The 20,730-nt window shown below is 33.7% G+C and overlaps 1 protein-coding gene across 1 annotated transcript in view; it reads right to left on the bottom strand.

Moving 5' to 3' along the window:
- Window positions 1–17,990, bottom strand: part of LOC129759070 (uncharacterized) — a 160,172-nt gene extending 142,182 nt beyond the window's left edge. Inside the window, exons 1-2 of the mRNA XM_055756484.1 lie at window positions 17,636–17,990; window positions 3,358–5,004 (exon numbers count right to left, since the gene is read on the bottom strand). The gene's annotated coding sequence lies outside the window, so the exon portion shown is untranslated. The remainder of the gene's footprint in view (window positions 1–3,357; window positions 5,005–17,635) is intronic.
- Window positions 17,991–20,730: the final 2,740 nt, after the last annotated feature.

The raw sequence follows: 20,730 nt of genomic DNA, 5'->3' as shown, positions 1-20,730 counted from the left end.
AGTACACCGGATCAGGTGATGAAATATAAAAATAAGCTAATCAGAAATAAGAACTCAAAAAAGTCACACTAGTAGATCTCAAACCGAAATATTTATCATAAATAAAAATTTAGACAAAAGCAATCAGAATTTAAAAAAAAATAGAATTTGCGAAATAAAATCTAAAATCAGAAATGTTAGAAGTTTAAATTTGATTTCGGCATATTGGTGAATTCAGAAAATCGGAACTGAAAATCTTAAACCAGAAACACCGAATACAAAATGAGAAATAAATAATTAGAAACCAAAAATCTGACATCAGGAAACAAAAATCAGAAATCAACTGTTGCGTTCAAAAAAGAATGAAATCGAATGAAACAGCGCACTCTCACCCAACTTTGCCAAGCAGCCATTTCTCTCGGTTGATATTTTTCATACAATTTTCACTAAATCTAATTTAATTACCAAAGTATCGCTCCACAAAATTTGAAAACTGTACAATGACAGAAAAAAATTATAAGATGATGATTCCCGTAAAAAAAAATTGTGATTGCTGCACCTAATTCGACAATTGACAATTTTCATTGAAATAAATTAAAATTTGATAAGAAGACGAAAAAAACATCTTATCTACTAGTACCTGGCCAAAGTTCATAAAATCGATTCACGCGATCAAAAATTCTGCTGGTGTGAACATGAAATTCAATATCCTCCAACAGACGATTGCATTTTTTTTGAACGGATGTTTTTTTTTTTCTTTTTTTTATGGCGTTTAAATAGCTCGGGGAGCTGACGCTGGAAATGAAAATTAGAATAGTTTGGAGAAGAAAATTTAAAGTTTAGAGAAGGCAGCGTAGAATAGTAAGCGATCTTGAGACGTTGGTTAAACCATCAAGCACTTCATTATATCCATGGAATATGGATAAAATGCAGTTCAAGATAATAAACCAACCCCTCCCGATACCAGTTGGAGGAAGGACATGGGCGGGTTCGAGACTGGCCTCTACATACTCCCCACGCATCTAACTACATTTAATTTTGTGTTATTAAAGGAATCATTTTAACTTATCTTATATGTTTTTCCTTCCTTCGTCGTCGTCTGTTGAACGTCTGCTTCGTGTCTCCGCCCCAATTCCACTGGTATGTGTGATGGGTTTCGTGATAGTTGTCTCGGGGTCCAGTCATCATATGACTCCGAATCGTATGCGCAGGGGTATATGAAAATAAAAGAAAGAGGAAAGGAGAGGAAAGAGAAATATAAAGGAAGGAATTAGTTCTTGCATGAAGTAATTGAAGTGTTATTTGCTGTTTTTCCCTAATTTTTTGCCTTTCATTTTCTAAATTTTGAAATTTTTGTTTTTCTTTTTAGAGTTTTTCCATTTCATTGCTAATCATACTATTTTACCAAAATATGGATGTGAGAGTTTGTTTTGCTTTTTGGAGCAAGCCTATTTCATACTAATAAAAATTCTAGCTCAAATTAATAGTAGAAGTAAGCTACCTTATTCCTATCACAACATCACAAAATCATGAAAATTTACCAGAATATGGATATAAGAGCACATCTTACCGTACCCTACCTACCTCACATAGTTGAATGTTAAAATCCATCATAATTTACAAAAAATCTACATAGGGGTTCTATTAAAATATACCGCATGCCTATTGTAAAATGCCCGAAATCAGTAATTAGGACTACCTACTCATTGTTATTCTTCAAAACCGTACATTCTAATATATACTTCCATAGATGAATTTCAAACTAAACCGAAAAACGTAAAGATTTGCTAAAAATGAATAATTAAATAAAAAGCAAAAAAACGTCTTACCAAATGAAATATAACATTTTCCAACAACAGCATTCCCATCCAATGAGCCTCTAGTTCTTGTAAAATGCTTGATTTAAGAATAAGCCAACGAAACATCGTAATACTTTTCACACGTTTTCTCTATTTTTAATTCTACAAGACTAAACCATCTAACTACCTAACCAAACGAATTATGCCCTATTGAAAGTATCAACTTTTATTATGGTAAATTGTGATACTTTCACTACCAAATGTTGCGATTGTTCTGCGGAAGGGAGGGCAAGTGTTTCAACTCCCATTCATCTTATCAACATGGATCATGAAAAAAAAAAATAGACATCTTTGAACCTACTGCTGAATTTAAACTAAATAAAGATGTCCAGCTCCTCTTCTAATTTAGGCCATATTATGACACCATGTTTAACAAGATTGTGTGTAACGACACTGTCAGGAAAATGATGGGTTGATCCATCATTTTCACAAACATACACACCGCAGCCGTTAACCCATTGCAACTTAGGGTACGGATGAAATTCAATATCCTCCAACAGACGATTGCATTTTTTTTTTGAACGGATGTTTGTATTGAAAATATTGTTATCAAAGTATCAATTGATTTTTCTTTCAAAAAATCCAAATTTCGCAACAAAATGTCGTAAATGATAGAAACCTTATTCCTCCTTCGTTTTGAAAGGGAAATTGTTATGAAAATTGGCCAGGTACTAGATTAAACATTTTTACATCTTTTGACCAAATTTTAGGGTTTCCTTTTATGAACATACAGCGAATTTAGAGAAGCTACTATAATTTCCCTTTTCTACGGGAATATCTGTAAGCTATTTTTCTTGCGATTGTTGTACAGTCTTTAAAGTTTGTGGAGTGATTGATAGTTTGATAGTTGAACTACAAAGTGTGAAAATGTCATGAAAAATATCAACCGAGAGAGAAATCAGTAGTGAATTTTGAAAAGGGCGAATGCGCCAAATGTAAACAAATGGAGTTATCAGCTGGGTCAAAAAGTACGTTTGGAAATCTTCATTTTGATAGTACAGAGTTATCTGAATGATTATTGAAAATCGGGAAATTGAGAAAACAAAATAACATTTTTGCTGGGAGCTTATGGAGCTGTCAAACTTTGAACGCTTTTTTTTTCTCGAAACAGTGATGTTGGCGCATTTGTCGTATTCAAAATTCGATACCGAACTTGTAGCTTGTCAAAGTTGAAAGAGAGTGCGTTGCTTCACGTGATTTAATTTTTTTTTCGAACGCAACTGTTTGTATCAAAAATAGAAAATCGACACTCAGAATCATTAATTCGATATAATAAATACAGAAAATCATAATCATAAAAACCAAATAAAATACAAAATTTTAAATGCTCAAGGTGTCAAATCATCCACTGTCTAACCCAAACAGCCAGATTGTTTTTATTTTTCATTCATCGATTTGATAGCTCAACTAGCGATGTTTTTAATTCCTACAAAGGCAATCAACAACACCAACTAAGTACATTGTAAAGTTCTCGGTAGCCATCAAATGACGATCAATGACCATGTATTAATTTACTTACATTTTTTTTCCACAATTCAGCTGTTTTTCTTCTTCTTTCTTCGCTGCCCCGCACCGGTTGCTGCTACGGGGCGGCAGGGGGAACACCAAATCGAACGTGTCTCTGTGCGGCGACGATTTGTTTTCCTTCGCCACCTTTTTTTTCGTTCTGTCTACTAGGGTGCTGTTCAATTCTCGCTCGAGGGAGATGTTCACATCAGTCTCGATTTCCTTTTCCAAATCGTCGTACCCACAATCGTAGACGGTGGAAACACAACACACACAGGGGCAAATCTAACCGGCCACAGATAAAAGTACATTACACGCACTATTTGCTGGCTTTGCTGTTTTTCCCTACACTATTAGGTTGCCGTTGTGTGCGTTTCATGAATGCACGGCTCGCCGATAAAGACACACAGACCTGAAACGTCCAGGCCAAGAGCACGCTTATTCAACACATTAGTCACGTATCGTGCAAATCGATGGTTGTAAATCTTATTTAGTATATTTACTTTTTTTTGTTCCGATTCTATAAATTGGAAGAAAATGCCCCATTCGGCAAGTACGACTTGATTACACTACTACCATCTAAAGCCACTGGTCTTGAAAACTGATTAACCTTCTTGCGATTTTTCGCTTTAAATTATGAAGCCACTATACAACTAATTGCCACTCTAATCGATCATCACTTCATTCATGTGAAGAAAAATTGAACACTAAACATATTCTGCTTAATTCGTATCGTAGAGAAGCATTCGATTATTTCATGTTAGTTATCTAACACACACGCTTTCAATGAGTGAACCAATTCGATGCACTTCATTCAAAACTTTCTATATCACACACCTAGTAGCTTGAAAGGCAGAAGTTCGCTTGTTGATACTGTGCTGTGCACCATTACGAACGGTAGTTCTTTTTTTCGGGCTGATGATGGTGCTACTTTTTTTTCGCAACTACTGCTGCAGCAGCTTCAGCTGCGGGTCATCATTTTTTGCACCTCACCATAGGTCGAACCTTCTTCCAAGTCCAAGTGCCCAATTGCCACGAATACAAACATAACCCGACACCGAACTATGTGGACTGACTTGTTTTATTTTACTGTTTTTGCGCTTACTCTCTAATCGAATGATTAATTCACGGTCAAATCGCAATACCTCAAGCTGCAAGCGGTAGCAAGTTTGTGTAGAGGTACGTCACCCAAAAAAAAACGTTCGGGTAGCAATTGCTCTTTCTCAAAGCGCGACCCTGACAAACGCTTTCCGAGCCTCTCTCAATGGTTCAACACGAACGTTTAAGATTTTTTTCTTAGAATCTTGTTAGTTGTTGTTGTTTCCCCGGCAGCCGTGTTTCACCGGAAGATTTCCTTCAACAACTCAACTCCTTATTGCATCTCGGAACGTTCCTATCCCTTAGAGCGACCTGTGTTGCATCTGCCGTTTTGTTTTGCGTTCTCCTTTTCCTAAGAACGCTCGATTTTGCTGCCACTTCTCTCTCAGAAAAAAAAGTCCTAATTGCAGCGCACACTTTCCGGTGGAACATGGGACGACGGAAGACCAGCTTAGCTTTTCCGTGGCGTTTTCGGTTCTTATTTCAGCAAGCAACGGATTGATGTTTCTTGTTGATATCGTTGTTACTCTTCACGAACATGTATTTTTGCCATTCATGGTATCTGAAAATGGGCGGAGAAAAACTTAGCTTTATTTGACGCTTATTTAGATAAGATCCCGCTCATTTGCAATCGGGGCAGAAAATGATGAATGGTTTTTTTTTCTCTAATGTACTTTAGATGTGGTAATTGATATCGATAAGGAAATATATACTTGTTAAAGCGTGAATAACTGAACAGTAATCAGAAGTATTTGACACGGTCTTAACTGCGTTAGATATGGGGTTTAGGGCCAATATTCAACCAAAATCGATTTGAAAATTAAAATTTGTTTTAACAGTTTTCGATATTTTGCAAAAATTTAAAAATTATTGTGACAAAAAAAAAAACAAATAAAAAAAAATAAAGAAAAAACAAAAAATTATAAAAATTCTAAAACAAGAAATAAAAATATAAAAATATAAAAAAATTGCAAAAATTACAAAAAATTGAAAAAACTGCAAATAAAAAACGACAAACTCTTATCATTTTTTTTTACCTGGCTTTGGTAGTTCTTATATTTTACAACTTTGTCATTATGTTTGTCAGGTATGTAAAACTTAGTTCTTTTAGAAATGGGACACTTTCTTTTGCTAATAGCTCATTTACTAGTAATCGGACATTAAAAATTTTGACAAGTTTGACAAGACAAATTTGTCGCCTGTAAAAATGACTAACCTATTTTTTCAGAATTTTTAATTTACGCGTTTTTTGAAATATTTACGATGTAAGGGAAAAAGAAAAAATATATCAAATTGATAGCTTACAAAACCGTTGATTATTCAAAGAATTACTGTGTGTGAGTGGTGGAAAAGTTGACAAAAACTGTCAAAAATGGCCACAAAGTGCAAATCAAGCATTGGAGTGAAGCACATGATCGGCATCTACGGTTGAGGGTCATCAGGGAAGTCAAGTCTTGTCATGTAAATCTTATCTCAAACAACAAACTTTCGCAAGTTTCAGAACTCGTAAACTGTATAACCGCTACTGATAGACGACAAAACTTATGAAAACCCCTATATAAAATTAATTCCAGCGTTTGAATCCCATAACATGTCTACTCGTCCCTAGCATATAAAAGTATATTTTTGCTGGTTGTTTTGTATAAAATATAATGATTTACCACGATTCTGCTCCTGTGGAAAAAAACAACAATTTTCAAAGCAAAAACTTCGGTTTTTGCTGTTTTTAAAAGCCTAAAAAGGGTAATCTTGTATGTACCCTTCGCAACTTACGATCTATACCCACCGATTATTTTATAATATTTATCTCATGATGGTTTTACTTCGTTATTGTCTGGTTTTCCCAGCAGAAATTCCATAAAAACGCTTTTAAGTGGCTCAAAAATAATCAAATTTTGTTAATTTCGAAACAGCTATATCCACTAAATTGCCCTCAGTTTCTTTTAAAAGAGTATTGGACCGAAAAGTAGCAAAAATTGAAAAAAGGGGATGCAGTCGCCTAAATTATAGATTAGCCAAAATATAAGTTGGGCAAACTGGTCAATATCATGACTGAAAAAGTGTGTGCCCGCAAATGGTAGATACCAATACAAAAGTAGAAATTCTCCTTACAAAAAACGATAAAATATTTTTTTTCAATTTTTTTTCATGAATTATCATAAGATTACCTTCATTCCCTTCAAATAAAGTACTTCGATCAAACTAATGGTTTTTGAGATACACGCATTCGTAACTGTCCCATTTCTAAAAGAACTAAGCTTTAGGTATTTTAGTTGATTTTATAATTTATGTAATTTTGCCATTATTGTTTTTTTTTGTCATTTTAATCAAAAATCTATGCGCTTTGTCGTTTTAATTATTTTTAGGTCTTTAATTTACTTGTAGACCACCCTAGTGGAAAATTTATTAACCATCCTAGAGAAAAAATAAGTTGAAAACGACTCATAGTCATAATTCATAATCATTCAAATGGATAACATGCGGTTTGGAATGCGCTGTCTTTGTTTAACAAACAAATTCTTAAGCAATCCGCATAAAACCACCGAAGTTTATGTTTTCTATTACATATTTGAATGTTTTTATGTTAACATAATGGAAAACATGAACAAAGACAAGAAGAATAATAATAATATTCTTTTATCACTCTTCGGGATCAGGCATAAGTTCTGGCTGTGGAAGTACGATTAGTGATTAGTGATTCTGTATGAAACCACCGAAGTTCTAAAAAATAATTTTTGAATTGATCTTTAAGTAATGTAATGACTAAGTTTTCTATTTGTGTCAATATAGGGTAATGGACTTATTTTGGACCAGGGGACCTATTTTGGACCACCTTGTCTAGATCTTTTATAAAGCAACTAATTATGAAATAAATTTGTGCACTGCATTAAATGATCGGACCTCAACTAAATTTGTTAAAAAAAGTCATGATTCGTTGCTTTTGAAGATAGCTACACAAGGTGGTCTAAAATAGGTCCTCTAATCCAGAATAAGTCCGTTATCCTACACACCAAAAATTTTATAAATTTAAACGTGCCAGAAACGCTTAAAAACCTAACAGCGTTTTTATCTAATCAAGAAAAGATATAATTTTACATCATTTCGAATTTAAAAACACACATATTAGGCCATGAAAGTGAAAATTAAATAAAACTCAATCTAAAATTCACAACATCTGTGAAACGACTAGCGCATAGCAATACATTTCAGAAAAGCAGTGAAGATTTTTATTTTGGTGGTCATATAATGAAGTTCCTTGTGTGAAATTATTATGCCAATATAAAAATGTGTTGTGCCTATTTCGCTTTATATTAGAGAAAAAATACTAAACCAAGCTAAATCTTGCTACTTGGCATCCCAGCTGTCAACGTATTCAAAAATATTTAAAGGTAAACAAACACTGTTTACATCAAACGGATGATAAAATTGTGTTTTTCTTTCCAAGCCAACGTAAACTGATTGGTTTTGGACTTTCTTCAGGACCTTGACTGGAATTGTTAGACAATCCGGTGAGTATGATTTAGCTTCAAGTAATCCGCATTCTTTGAATGCTTTTTTCTTCAGGTGAAAAAACTGCACCCCTAAAACAGATGGGCAGATGGTTCCGATTACGTTTACGGATAAACACTCCAACCGGAATTACGTTATGATGACATCGAAACAACCAGTATTCTGATGACAACAAAACTGTAATTGAAAACCCTTTGACTAACATGATGACAACGGAAGCCGTTGCAATGGAAAATCCAATCCATCAAACAGCAGTAGGTAGGTAAATAATCTAAATCAGTAACAACCAGCAATCTTATAGCTTATTCGAAATTTGGTGCTCCAGCAATATAGTTCTTATAGATGTAAGTAGCTGCAGTCTTGTTTTTATATCGTCATATTGACGAAAATTCAGTAGGAGATGTTCCTTGTCCAGTCGTATATCGTATATCTCGCATTCGGGTATGTACATCACAAATTTGTTTAAAATACGAACATTTGAACACCACAAAAATGTTTTTATTATTGGGAGCTTATTGAAAAAATGTCAGTACTTCATATTTCAGTAATTGAATGAGCTAGACCCAGTTCATTATATTTAATCTATTTTTTCTTGATGATGTCTGCAACTAGCTTGAAGACACGAAAACAAGGTCAGAGGTTCACGTTTATGAAAAAGGTCAATAAAACTATCAGTAGGTTTTTTTTTTAATTTCAATTTAGAGTCTTAAAATAAATTAATCGAAAAAACGCATTCACGATTGATGAACCATATCAAACATATTTTAATTTTCAAAACATCAGAAATTTTCTGATTTTTGTGTAAACTTTCCGAAGAAGCAAAAGGTAACATTTTGATGAGATTGGAAAAAAATCCTCTTGATGGATGTACTTCAAAACTAGCAATGAGTGAGATTGTTTCGAATTCAAGTGTTGTACTTTGTAATGAAATAAACCCTGTAATTTTTCAACATTCAAAAACGAGGTTTTTTTTTCTTACATACTTTACTCGAAACACGAATATATATTGCGAGGGAGATACAATGCATTGGTAAATAATTGTAACATTTTTAAGATTCAAACGAAGCTCTTGGAAATTATTCACAGTGTTGTTAAAAAATCCTATAGCTATTTCGTTACAATAAATTTATAACCTGATCCGTGGCCGATACTTGAAGAAATTCATTCATTCGTAATTTTCTAAATTTTTGTTAATTTTTAAATAAATCGAACCATACTCAAGCTTTTAAAATTGTTATTGAAATTTATACTAAAAAATGAAGACCACTAATTACAATAGAAAGAAGTAAATTTTGAAAGCTCAATTAAAAAAAATTGTTTCAAACCCTCTGATTAATATTTTTCACAAACGATTTGTTTGATGATAGAAAGATTCCTATTTCTCGCGTTAGTTCGCAAATAGTTTTATTACGAAAAAATATAAAAACTGACATAAACTAGTCGCAAATTCTTTCCATTTAGAAGATTTATAGCCTGGACAACATATTCTATATGTGATATACAAATTTTGAAGTTGTTTTGACAACTTTTGCAGCAGTTTTCTGTGAATTCTTATGATTTGTTCTTTTGAAGGCTCCAAAAAATCACAGTGCCGTACGTAAAAATGCTTTTTAGATTTAAAATCCCTGAGAAAAAAGGAAAAAAATATTTTTAGATTTATTTTCAATTATCACATTGCCCTGCGTTTAGCTCTTGAATTAAACATTATTACTGGAAAATTGTAGTAGAAACTTTTTATACATTCCCAATTTAGTCACAAAGAGTTTTGAATTCAGAATTTAACTTTGATTTACTTGTTTTCATATCATTGATTGTATGTTTTAATAATGGTAATGACTTGCGGTGACTTTTGAGTGACTTTTTGAATTTAAGTCTCATATTTAGAGACAGTTTTAAACTTTCACTTAGTTTTGGTAAAAATTGTGAGTTTTTTTTTCAATTTAGAGGTAATTGAAGAATTTTTTTTTTTATCTTTTGCATTCTGACTCAGAAAATGTTACAACAATTCTGAATTCCGAATTTTTGTTTGAATCCCTGATCTTGGAATCAAAAATTAATTTTGACTTCCTTGTGTATTTTTTCCGGTTTTAGATCTGAATTCCCGTTTTCCCGGTACGATTTTCAATTCTCGGTTTTCCGGTACTGTGGCCACCCGGTGTACATTTGCATCGATGTAATGTGGATCTTTAATCCTCGTGTAAAACAAATCTTAAACAAACGACAAAATCTCATAAAGTCGATTTTTGGTCAACAATTTGTGTTCGAAATAACACCAGATCTTAACGTTTTATGAATTTTGAGTCATTTCGCATCAAAACTAAAATTCAACTTTCCCGATTTGCTTTCGCCCCCCCCCTTAGGTTATTTTTAAGGGTAAAAAAAATCGAAAATTTTAGCGCTTTGAGGCACTTTTAAATCAAATTTATTTGGCCAATCTCAAAATGTATATGGTCCGTTTTTTTAAAGTCGACATGACCGTACATTTGAATTAAATTTAGTGCTCGCAGAGTTAACATCTATTGATAGGGCATAAGAGAACGTCGCTTCACAACCCGTTGACCATTTATGTATCGTAGCGTCTCAGATGTTTCAAAATAATACATAAAAAAAGTTTAATAAAACCAGTTGAATCAGCTCTACACATGAAGCCAAATGTCAAACTAACAACAATTTAATAATTTTTATTTCTATTGTTAATGGCGAAACATCATTTGACGGTTTTATAACTATCATTACTGATTTAATAACAATTTTTTCTATTAAACCCAAAAATTATAGCATATTAATTTATAAGATTTCAATTTATAAAAACCTCATTGTGACCGTCCCAACAAGAAACAAGATCAAGAAATGAGAAAACCAATTGCAAAATCTTTCAAAAAAAACTCAAACCAAAATTGGAAAATTTGCAAAGTTTAGAATTAAACAGAGTTGGAGCCGGTTTGGGTTATTAGGGAAATTTTCCAAAACAAATTCATAGTTTTTTTTTATGTAAAGATATTTGAAACAAAGTGGAAGCATTTTGATTTGTTAGAAATTGGCAATCGGGGCAATATGACCCGAAGCGCACATTTCAAACATCTTTATCATAATTACAATATACTGAATAACTGGGAATTTTGAAAGGTTTTGATAAATTACACAAGCCCAACAAATTTGCATTTTATTACTCAGTTGCTATACATTTGAAAGGTAATTTTGACTGATTTGGTTGCCCTGAATCTAAATAAGCGTTTCTATCAGTTTTTGATATTGAAATTACTTTTAAAAATAGGTTTTAACATTTAAGACCTTTCTGCACTTTTTTGACGAATCTTTAAAACATGGATGGTCAAACCATGGCCCGTGAGCCTCATGTGGCCCGCGTCCAACTTTTTGTGGCCCGCGATGCTCTTTTTGGAAAAGCCATGTCCTAAAAATTTAACGTTTTTCTTGGTCCGCGAATATTATTTGGATAAATATATCTGAATCTACACTAACTTAATTCAAAACAAAGATCTGAAAATCTCCTTGAAGTGATATTAACCAAAGGGAAAAGGTGTATTAATTATTGCCTTTAAATTGTTGTGTTTGGCTATTTTCCATGAATTTGTATATTTGTAATTATCTTTTGAACGTACAAGTATGCAAATAAAATTTTAAAAATCTAAATAATTCACCGAAAATAATTTGAAATATGAAGAAGAATCGTTTAACATTATTTACTGACAAACGACCATTTTGGCACCATAGGTGGTATGAAAAACCCCTAGCAATTGCTTTTGCTAAACTAAATCGAGCATTCGAGCAGTCGCAGAAAGCAATTGCTTCGGTTGATATGAATAAAGTTTTTTCTGACAGCTGTTTTCTCAGTCAGGAGCTTTTACTTTTAGAACAAGCTGTTCGGTATGAATAAAGCCCAAATCTGAAGCAATCGCTCGAGAAATCTCCTAGCAATTACTTTATTTTCTAAGCATGCTTGGTAGCAGACTTTTCCAATAAACAAATTCTTCAACAACGTCATGAATTTATAAAATTAGCAATATTACATTTCAATACAATTTAAAAAGGCATTTTCAACATAGATAAAGAACAGTCGAAGTGATAACCCAACTTTTTTCATATTCCTGTCGTTGTATGAAATGATTCGTCTAAGATGAAACAAAACAAATCAATTAGTAAATATTTCAAATTAAAAAAATCCGGCTACAGTGGAAGAAGTCCCAATCGGCTTGAAGTTGGAAGAAAGTTGTAATAATTTAAAACATAATTCAGATCTCCCAAATTTATATGATTTTTTTTATAATTCTAAGATTAAAAAAAAACATCTAAGTTAAGATGCGCGCCTATTGCCTACTTTTTTTATATATCGGATTATCCCGATCCGAAAACGTGTGGGAGAGCTTATGATAAATGTTAAAAAGCTAGGCCATTTTTATTTGACAATATTTAATTTTCTTTAAACATCAACATACGAGCGTGTATTGACTTAAATTTTTCCGATCGTTCTTACACCCACCACCCGCACCGTCGATTTCATGGCTATTTTAGCCGTACTTTTCAATTTGTTGATCGTCTTCTTTCATTTTACTTTAGAAAATTTCAGATTCTGCTGGTTGGATAGCTCTTTTTTCGAAGCAAAAGCTATGTTCTAAGACTTTAGTACACATCTGCTAAGCAAACGTTTATTCATACCAAACTAAGCAAATGCTTTGGGCTTTTGCTTTGCTTGATTTCGAGCAAAGTAAAAGCTACCGAAGCAATTGCTAAACCTTATTCATACCACTACATTTGACCCCTTTCGCTCTGAGGGCCTCATATAATTTTACAAAAAAGGTTACCGTCACTGAATAAAAAAGAAATTCAAATTACAAATTAAAAATTATGAAAATTGTACGGTAATTGACACCTTATCTGTAAATTCCATCACACATTTTTTTAATGTTTTCCGATAGGGTTTTGGTGGCTACTTATCATTGATATGAAGAGCATTCAAGCTGACTCTAGTTTTAATATCGAGGAGTTTGGAAAGCCTCAGAAAGATAATAAGATCATATCAAAATCGTTTAAAAATCGTAAAAAAATGCCGAATCATATCAACATCACAATTAAAATAATTATTTAACAACAACTTCAACCATCCGTAAATTGGATTCTATTTCCACAACTTCGTTGATTCATCCAAATTTAATAACTTTTAAACAAATATTGGAAAATATCGAAAGTTTGCTCTGTAAATTTCTTAAATTTTTGTTTGTTTAGCTTTAACAGAAAAGGTTATATTTATGAAAATTAAACCAAATCCAAATATATTTCAAATGGCATCTTACTCTGTATTTATGAACATCAATAATGAAAAACAAGACAGAATTTACAGATGGCACTAGAATTTAACTAGAACCGGTGATACTGACAAACCTATCAGAAGAACGATTTTTTTTTACCAAATTTTTAATTTAAAGTTCAAAGATTATGAAAGAATTAAATTCATATTCATCCTGTTCATAGAAGGCTTTTCCAGTTGGAAAATTTGAAAAGAGTTGGATTAAGTTGAAATCGTTGAAGATCGTTGAAAAAATTATTCTTTTAAACATTAAAAGCTTGTGAACCTTACTTTATTTCAACAATTCCATTTTGCGTTTTTTTTAAATTTGCCTATCAAATTGTTCTTAGAAGAACGATGAACTTGAACTTGGATATCAAGAATAAAAAACTAAAAATTTCCATCAAAACTTATGCATATATTTTTATTCGTATTTTAGTCTTCCACAATACGTTTCATACTTTTATAAAAATTGCCCACAAAATCACGTTTTGGACGCATAAATAAAAAATAAAAAAAAACAATACAATTTGTATTTTTGTTCGGTTCGACAAAAAAAATGTAAATAAATCCGGGCAAAATCCGAGCATTTGTCCATGCAATTTTATTTGTTTTCTTCGAATACTCCAGAAAATATATTTTTTTTGACCTTCCAGTCAATCTCATTTCTGAAATTTGGCCCGCCTGTTGAAAAATGTTGGCAACCCATTCTATAAAATAAAGATAACTGAAAGTTTTTGTTTATCAATTATCAACTTTCCTCAAGACTTTAAATTATTTTGAGTTCTGCGAAAAAGTTATAGAAGTTTTATATTTGTTAAGTTTTCCTCAATTAACGCAATTTTCAAGAAGTTGGAAACCAAATTTAGTTTAAATATTTTCCAAAGAATAAAACTAATCGTTTTTCAGGTTTCAACAAATTTGTTTAGTGATATCAGGTGTTTTTTAAACTTTCTATAGCAATGTCAAATATACTTGTAATGATTTCTTTCCAAATTTTATAAAAACTGTTGTAAAACTGTAATAAGCTTTTATTTTTTGGTTGTATTATATAAAATCATGTTTATTGAATTGATCATGATTTTTTAATTAATTTTATAAAAGTTCGAAAAATGATTCAAAGTAGTAACTTAATTCTATGTGCAATGTTAATTAATTTTTTTTTTGCTTTGTGCTTTCAATATTTACAACAAAGAATTCCTTATTTTTTATCAGTTTCTTATTGATCGTTCACGAAATCACCCATTTTCCACCATTTCCTTGTCAGTATAATTCAGCATGAAGTTATTATTTTGAACTTCAAAAATTAACTATTTAGATCTTTTATTTTGACTACTGAAAGAATTTTATTTTATAGAAAAGCCGCTATCTCTGACTACGATCACTGGCACTTTTGAAATAATATTGAATATATATAAATTTAAATTAAAACATCAACTATTGAATAAATTCTTCTATGTTCAAAATGGATTTTTTCCCCAAATGAAAATTTCCATTTCAAATCGCGATTAAATCTTATTTGTTCAAATTTAAAATCTTCCAGAATGTTTCAATCAACTCTTCAGTTGAAAATGAAGAAAAGAATTTAAAATAACGATGAATAATCAATTACAATTATTATCATTTTTCTTATAATTAATCATGGGATTTCTTACTTGATTGGATAGGTATTCAAGAATTTAGATTTTTTTTTTAAATCTGTATTTTGGAAATATTTATATCAAATTTGAAAACAAGACTGTTTAGAAAACCTTTCGAAGCAAGTTTTTAATACAAAACAAGGAAAATCATTTAAAAAATTTATCAATGACTTACTGAAAATAGAATTGATTTGAAACTTTTATTGTGGTTAATTTGATTTGAAAACTTTGATATGTTATATCAGATGAATTTATAATTTGAGTTTACGTCGTAATAATAAGTTTAAAAATAGTGTTAGAAATCCATTAACTTATTTACAGGGTATTTTTGGTATTGTTTTTTTTTTTTTTTTTTTGATAAATTTGAATTTCAATCTCTCAAACCAAAATTTTCATGAGGATTTGTTTCGTACTAACTATAGTATTAATTTTCCACCGAAAAAGAAATATCCTTTCCATCTTTACAGAAATATTAAATAATAACCAGCTAGGTTCTCAAGTGACGAAAATATTATAATTTTTGAGCACCACCAAATAAGCTTTTATGACCTATAAATCATCTTGATCTGATATGTACGCACTGCAACATGATTTTTTTTGTGGCGTTTAAATAGCTCGGGGAGCTGACGCTGGAAATGAAAATTAGAGATAGTTAGGAGAAGGAAATTTTAAAGTTTAGAGTAGGCAGCGTAGAATAGTAAGCGATAATGAGACCTTGGTTAGACCATCATGCACTTCATTATATCCATTCCGGCTGGATATGGACAGAATGCAGTTCAAGATGATAAACCAACCCCTCCTGATACCAGTTGGAGGAAGGACAAGGGTGGGTTCGAGACTGGCCTCTACTTACTCCCCAAGCATCTCACCTGTCGGCAACTTATGGGATTCGAACCCAAAAGTTTTTCTTGCCGATACCGGGAATCGAACCCAGTACGCCTGGGTTACCAGACTCGCGCCAGCCTATCCACTAGACCACATCAGCGCTACTGCAACATGATTTACACATTGTTTCTTAATTTTCACCATCAGAAAATTTTTGATTTTTCACTCCATTTTAAAACGCGTTTTTACTTAAATTTGTTGACCTGGGACGAACAGGGCACTATTAATCATGGCAAGATGAGCGTTTTCTGCCGTATATTCTAGCAGCGAGTTCAACTCGATGAAGTCAACTGAATAATAGAGCTACAGCTTGACTTGTTTCATCTGTCGATTTGGCTCGTAGACTCGAGTTCGATTCCTGTTCGAGGGGATGTTTTTTCACATACCATTTATGATTGATTTTTTTTTTATTGTTACATTATATGGCTTGTAGCATCATCCGTCAAACAAAACACCAGAAACATAATGTACGAGCATGTGTTAATTCTTTGAATTCTACAAACAGACCTAGATTATTTTGTTATTGCTTTGTTTGATAAATCTACGCCTCACCGTTTAGTGCAAAATGCATCGATTATGAATGATAAATGAAAAAAAAAACACCTTGACCGGGAATCGAACTCGAGTCTACTGATTACCTTTCCGACACCTTATCAATAGGCCAAATTGTCAGATGAAACAAGTAAGGCTGTAGCTCTATTATTCAGTTGACATCATCGGGTCGGATTCGCTGCTATATTACCCGGCAGAAAACGCTCATCTTGCCCCGAAAAATGGTGCTTATACTGCCCCAGGGGGTTCTCATTTTGCCCCTACAGTGACTGGTTGACATACAGCTTTCGGCAAAAAATTTTAAAATGCATTTTTAAACGTTTTTATCTACTTTTTTAGGCAATAGACTATTTCAGTGTCTGAACACGAAACAATGATTGTAATTCACATATTACAACTGTTCTTCATGGTTAAATAAGCGTTTTCCTTAAGGTCGCCATTATGCCCTTATCTCCCCTACTTTTGTGGAAAAGAGGAGTGCTTATTATGCCCCGGGTGCGCGTTATGCCCTTATCTTCCCTATCCACAAAATAAGGAATAATTCATTTTAATAAATCTAGTTTTTAAGGCGTTTTATAAAGGTTCTATTTTTGTAAGAAGGGGTTCGTAAAAATGCTTTGTATTTTTTTGTATATTTTACTGAATGTTGAAATTTGAATAAATAATTTAAAAATGAAAACTATCAGTCCATATGTCGACATGTTAAGGCCAAAACGTAGCAATCCTAATAGCCAATTTACATGGAAGCCAGCAGAAGTTCCTCAAAATAACAAATCAATAATTCTCCCAAAACTTACCAGCCAGAATGAATACAATCGCCATACCTTTGTTTTGAGTTGTAGGATAATTTTGGTTAGTGTTTTCGTTTGCAGGCAAAAATTACTAGAATGTTCACGTCCACCGGAAATTGGATTACATTGATAAAAACATTGACTAAACCCTCTAAAAACATATTTCGCAGATCAATGACTGTTCGCTGATTCTAAGAAAGTTCTTTCATAGACCCCAGGGATCAAACACTGTCCATCGGACCTACAAATCAACAGACAATCGGTCTGTTCCGATTTCGTGCAATTACGAATCAGAGAAGGGATTTTTCAACATCCGGTTTACACTTGAATCACCGCAACCGAAACCAAAACAATTCCCTCATGTTTTTACAAGGATCACATCCGGTATTTTGCAACTCGGAGCGCCAATACAACACCGTGGCCACAAACCCATCAAGGCCTTCTTGGTTCCGTCCGTCCGATTTTTGTCCGCACATTCGCTCGCTCACTCACACAAACCGAAACGGATCTCACCTTTCTCGCTCGTTCATCCGGTAGCTTCCGTATCACTTCTTCTCACTCTGGCACTTGCAAAAAAAATCCACTCTTCGTCAGCAAAGCAACACCAGAAAAAGGAAGAAAAAAAAAATATCTCGTCGATTCGAAAATGAAACTTTCCCACTGACTGACTGACGACGACGCAAGGGAAAATCCTTTATTCCGGAATATCCGCTTCCGAACGGTCCAATTTGCGCTCACAAACACCACTTCCGTCGGCACCTAATCCGTACGCACCCCTGAGAACGCTCGAAATCCGCACCTTGGCACTGTTTTCAGGCAAAAATTCCGACCCGAGTCGCACCAAACGAAAACGTACAACACGCAAAGATCGCCATTTTATTTTTCTTGCTTTTTTCTACTGCTTTCGGTTTTCAGAAAACGGCTGGCTGGTGCGGAAGACTTTTCCCACTAGAGACAAGACGTTGTCAGTAAATTATTCCTTATTTGGAAAAATATTTTCCTTTTATCGAAAGGAAGCTATTCATAATTTTAAGAAATTTATGAAATAATAAATCAATCATAAGTTACAACATTTTTCCAAGAACTTTTTTCATGATTTTTGCCAGAACTAGATGTCTTGTCTCTCATACTAAACGGTCTCCAACAGGTAAGCTGATGAACTTTTACATTTTTTGTTGCCTTTTCAGTCTTTTCGAATCAGAAAGCACAATAACAGCAACAAGAAGCGAGCCAGAAACGTCAAACGGCGCATGACAGCTGACGTTTGACGTTCAGCGTTTGCATGCTTATTTCGGTTTGGCCAGTTTGGGGAGTGGAGTATACCCATACACGACAACAAAAGCCGTCTGGATGAATGAGTAAATGAAGAAAAAAAATCAAAAATGGAGTGGTTTGAAAAAACATTCTCTCTAAATTTGAAATACCCAGAGCCCGCCTATAGGTATACCTTTTACTCAGACGTCGCCACATGTATGAAGCAGCCGACGGCTGATCTCAATGAACTCAGATATCAGCGGAACAATTACTCAGATGTCAGAAAATTCGGCACTCAGAGAACTCGAGTGCTTGAAGGCGACAACTGAGTAAATGTTGATCAGTTTGAGCGAGGTGGTCAGACTTGGTTTGTTTTTCTGCGGCAAAACTAGAAAATTTACATGGTGAATATTCATTTTAAAGGTAATTTCTAGGTATTAATCCGATTCTATTTATATTATAGGGTTCTGAGACGAAATGATGATGGTCCAAATAAATTTGCCAAAGCTGAATCTGGTACGGCATACTGGGTCCTGGCCCGAGAGACGAAACCCGACGGGTGAAAAAAAAATTCAACAAGTTTGTGGATTTTTTAAAAAATAAAGGTGTATGGACATTATTTTTACTTGTGTTATTTATCAAATCAACAAATCCATCATTAGTGTGAATAATAATACAGGTTTTAACTATTTTAGCATGAAAAAGCGGCCAAAAACCGCTTCAGAATTATTCGCGCATTCTGAGTAACCAAGACTCAGTTGTCGCGAAAAGGGCTGTTAGTCATTTCTGAGTAAAAGCCGTTTAGTCAGAACTGAGTAGGTGCGGTTTTGGCGACAACTGAGTAACCGTCACCCTGAACTGAGTAGCTGAAAGTTAGCGAGTTCCGAATATCGTCAGTATTGTTCGTATTGTTGGGGTCAAAACAAACAGCTGAATAAAAAACAGCAAAAGGGAATCGTCGGTCAGTCGAAATAATGAACGGAAAAAATCTTTGTAATCGCGAAATCGATTGCTTTTGCGATTGATTTTAACAGCCCATCTGGCCGATGGCATAGTGAGAGCGATGCGATGCGAATTGACGAACGCGGTCAATGCGAACTCGAGCGGCGGAACAAATTGACATCTGCTTCGCCGCGTTGTGTATGTCAGGTTTAAGCGATTCACATACATTTTCATCAAATGTGGTTCGCCGCATTGAATCGCATTCGCCGGTTCGCATCACATCGCACTCACTATGTCATCGGCCAGAACAACACAACATGAAACCCAGCTAACATGAAATAGTTTTAAGAATGTGTGTCGCGCAGCGAACTCGGAGTACTAGTTTGGTCGGGGACTATTGTTTGCTCAAATTATTTATTATCATTTACTTTGCTATTTTAGGAGATATTATAGTTGGAATCATTGTTATTACACACACAACAGAGAAATATCGCCTCCACTTTTGTAGCTGTCTGCTATTTTGGTAAGTTTAATACAACAATTTCGCCTGGTTTTGTTTGTTTTTTTTTTTTTCAAGGAATTTAACAGCAAGCTGTCATTCTTCCCAACGTAAATTTTGTTGATCCTTAATAATTTTGTGAATCGCTTAAACCTGACATACTCAACGCGGCGAAGCAGTTGTCAATGTGATCAGCCGCTCGAGTTCTCGTTGGCCGCGTTTGCCAATTCGCATCGCATCGCTCTCACTATGTCATCGGCCATCTATGTGCACTAATCATCGGACGCCCTCTTTGTGGAACACGTTCTACTGAGCCACACCTGCGATTTTGGAATCCTAAATGCATTGAATTTGATACAACTGTCATAACGATAAAATAAAACTTGAATAAAAATACTAATTAAATCGAACGAAATTGATCCATTATGATCTATTACTTACAACTATGAAAAAGCATTTCGGGTTCAATTATTTAAGGTGGATGTGAGTAGTCAATCAAGCTAAGCTAAGCTAATCATCGGACGCCCTCGTTTTCGCGCATATCACGTATCGAATCGAAAATCGATACCGTTTTTTATTCGAAAATGTGAACTTGCCTCTTAGCAGAAAACGATATTTAGCAGACTTCTATAGGAAGTCAGAGATTGCGGTTTCAAATCCTGCACAGAGCATTCCGTAATTTTTTCAACGGTGCCAATCGACCACAGCGAATTTCAAAAAATGAATTAAATATTTTTCTAAAACGAGTTCTCATTGAACGTGAGTATGCGATACACATTTTCAAATCTATCTTAATAAGCGTGCACGAAATCAGACGTTTCGTGAAACCAAAATCAGACGACTGACTGGCTTCACGGTTTTTCAACGGCGGACGCTTCAAAATCAAACAAAAAAGTCATAACAATTGCAAGCA

This window comes from Uranotaenia lowii, unplaced genomic scaffold (genome assembly GCF_029784155.1).
Source record: "Uranotaenia lowii strain MFRU-FL unplaced genomic scaffold, ASM2978415v1 HiC_scaffold_10, whole genome shotgun sequence".
In the NCBI taxonomy this organism is placed as follows: Eukaryota; Metazoa; Arthropoda; class Insecta; order Diptera; family Culicidae; genus Uranotaenia; species Uranotaenia lowii.
Note: the sequence above shows the minus strand (reverse complement) of the source record. Positions and strands in the feature narration are given on the sequence as shown.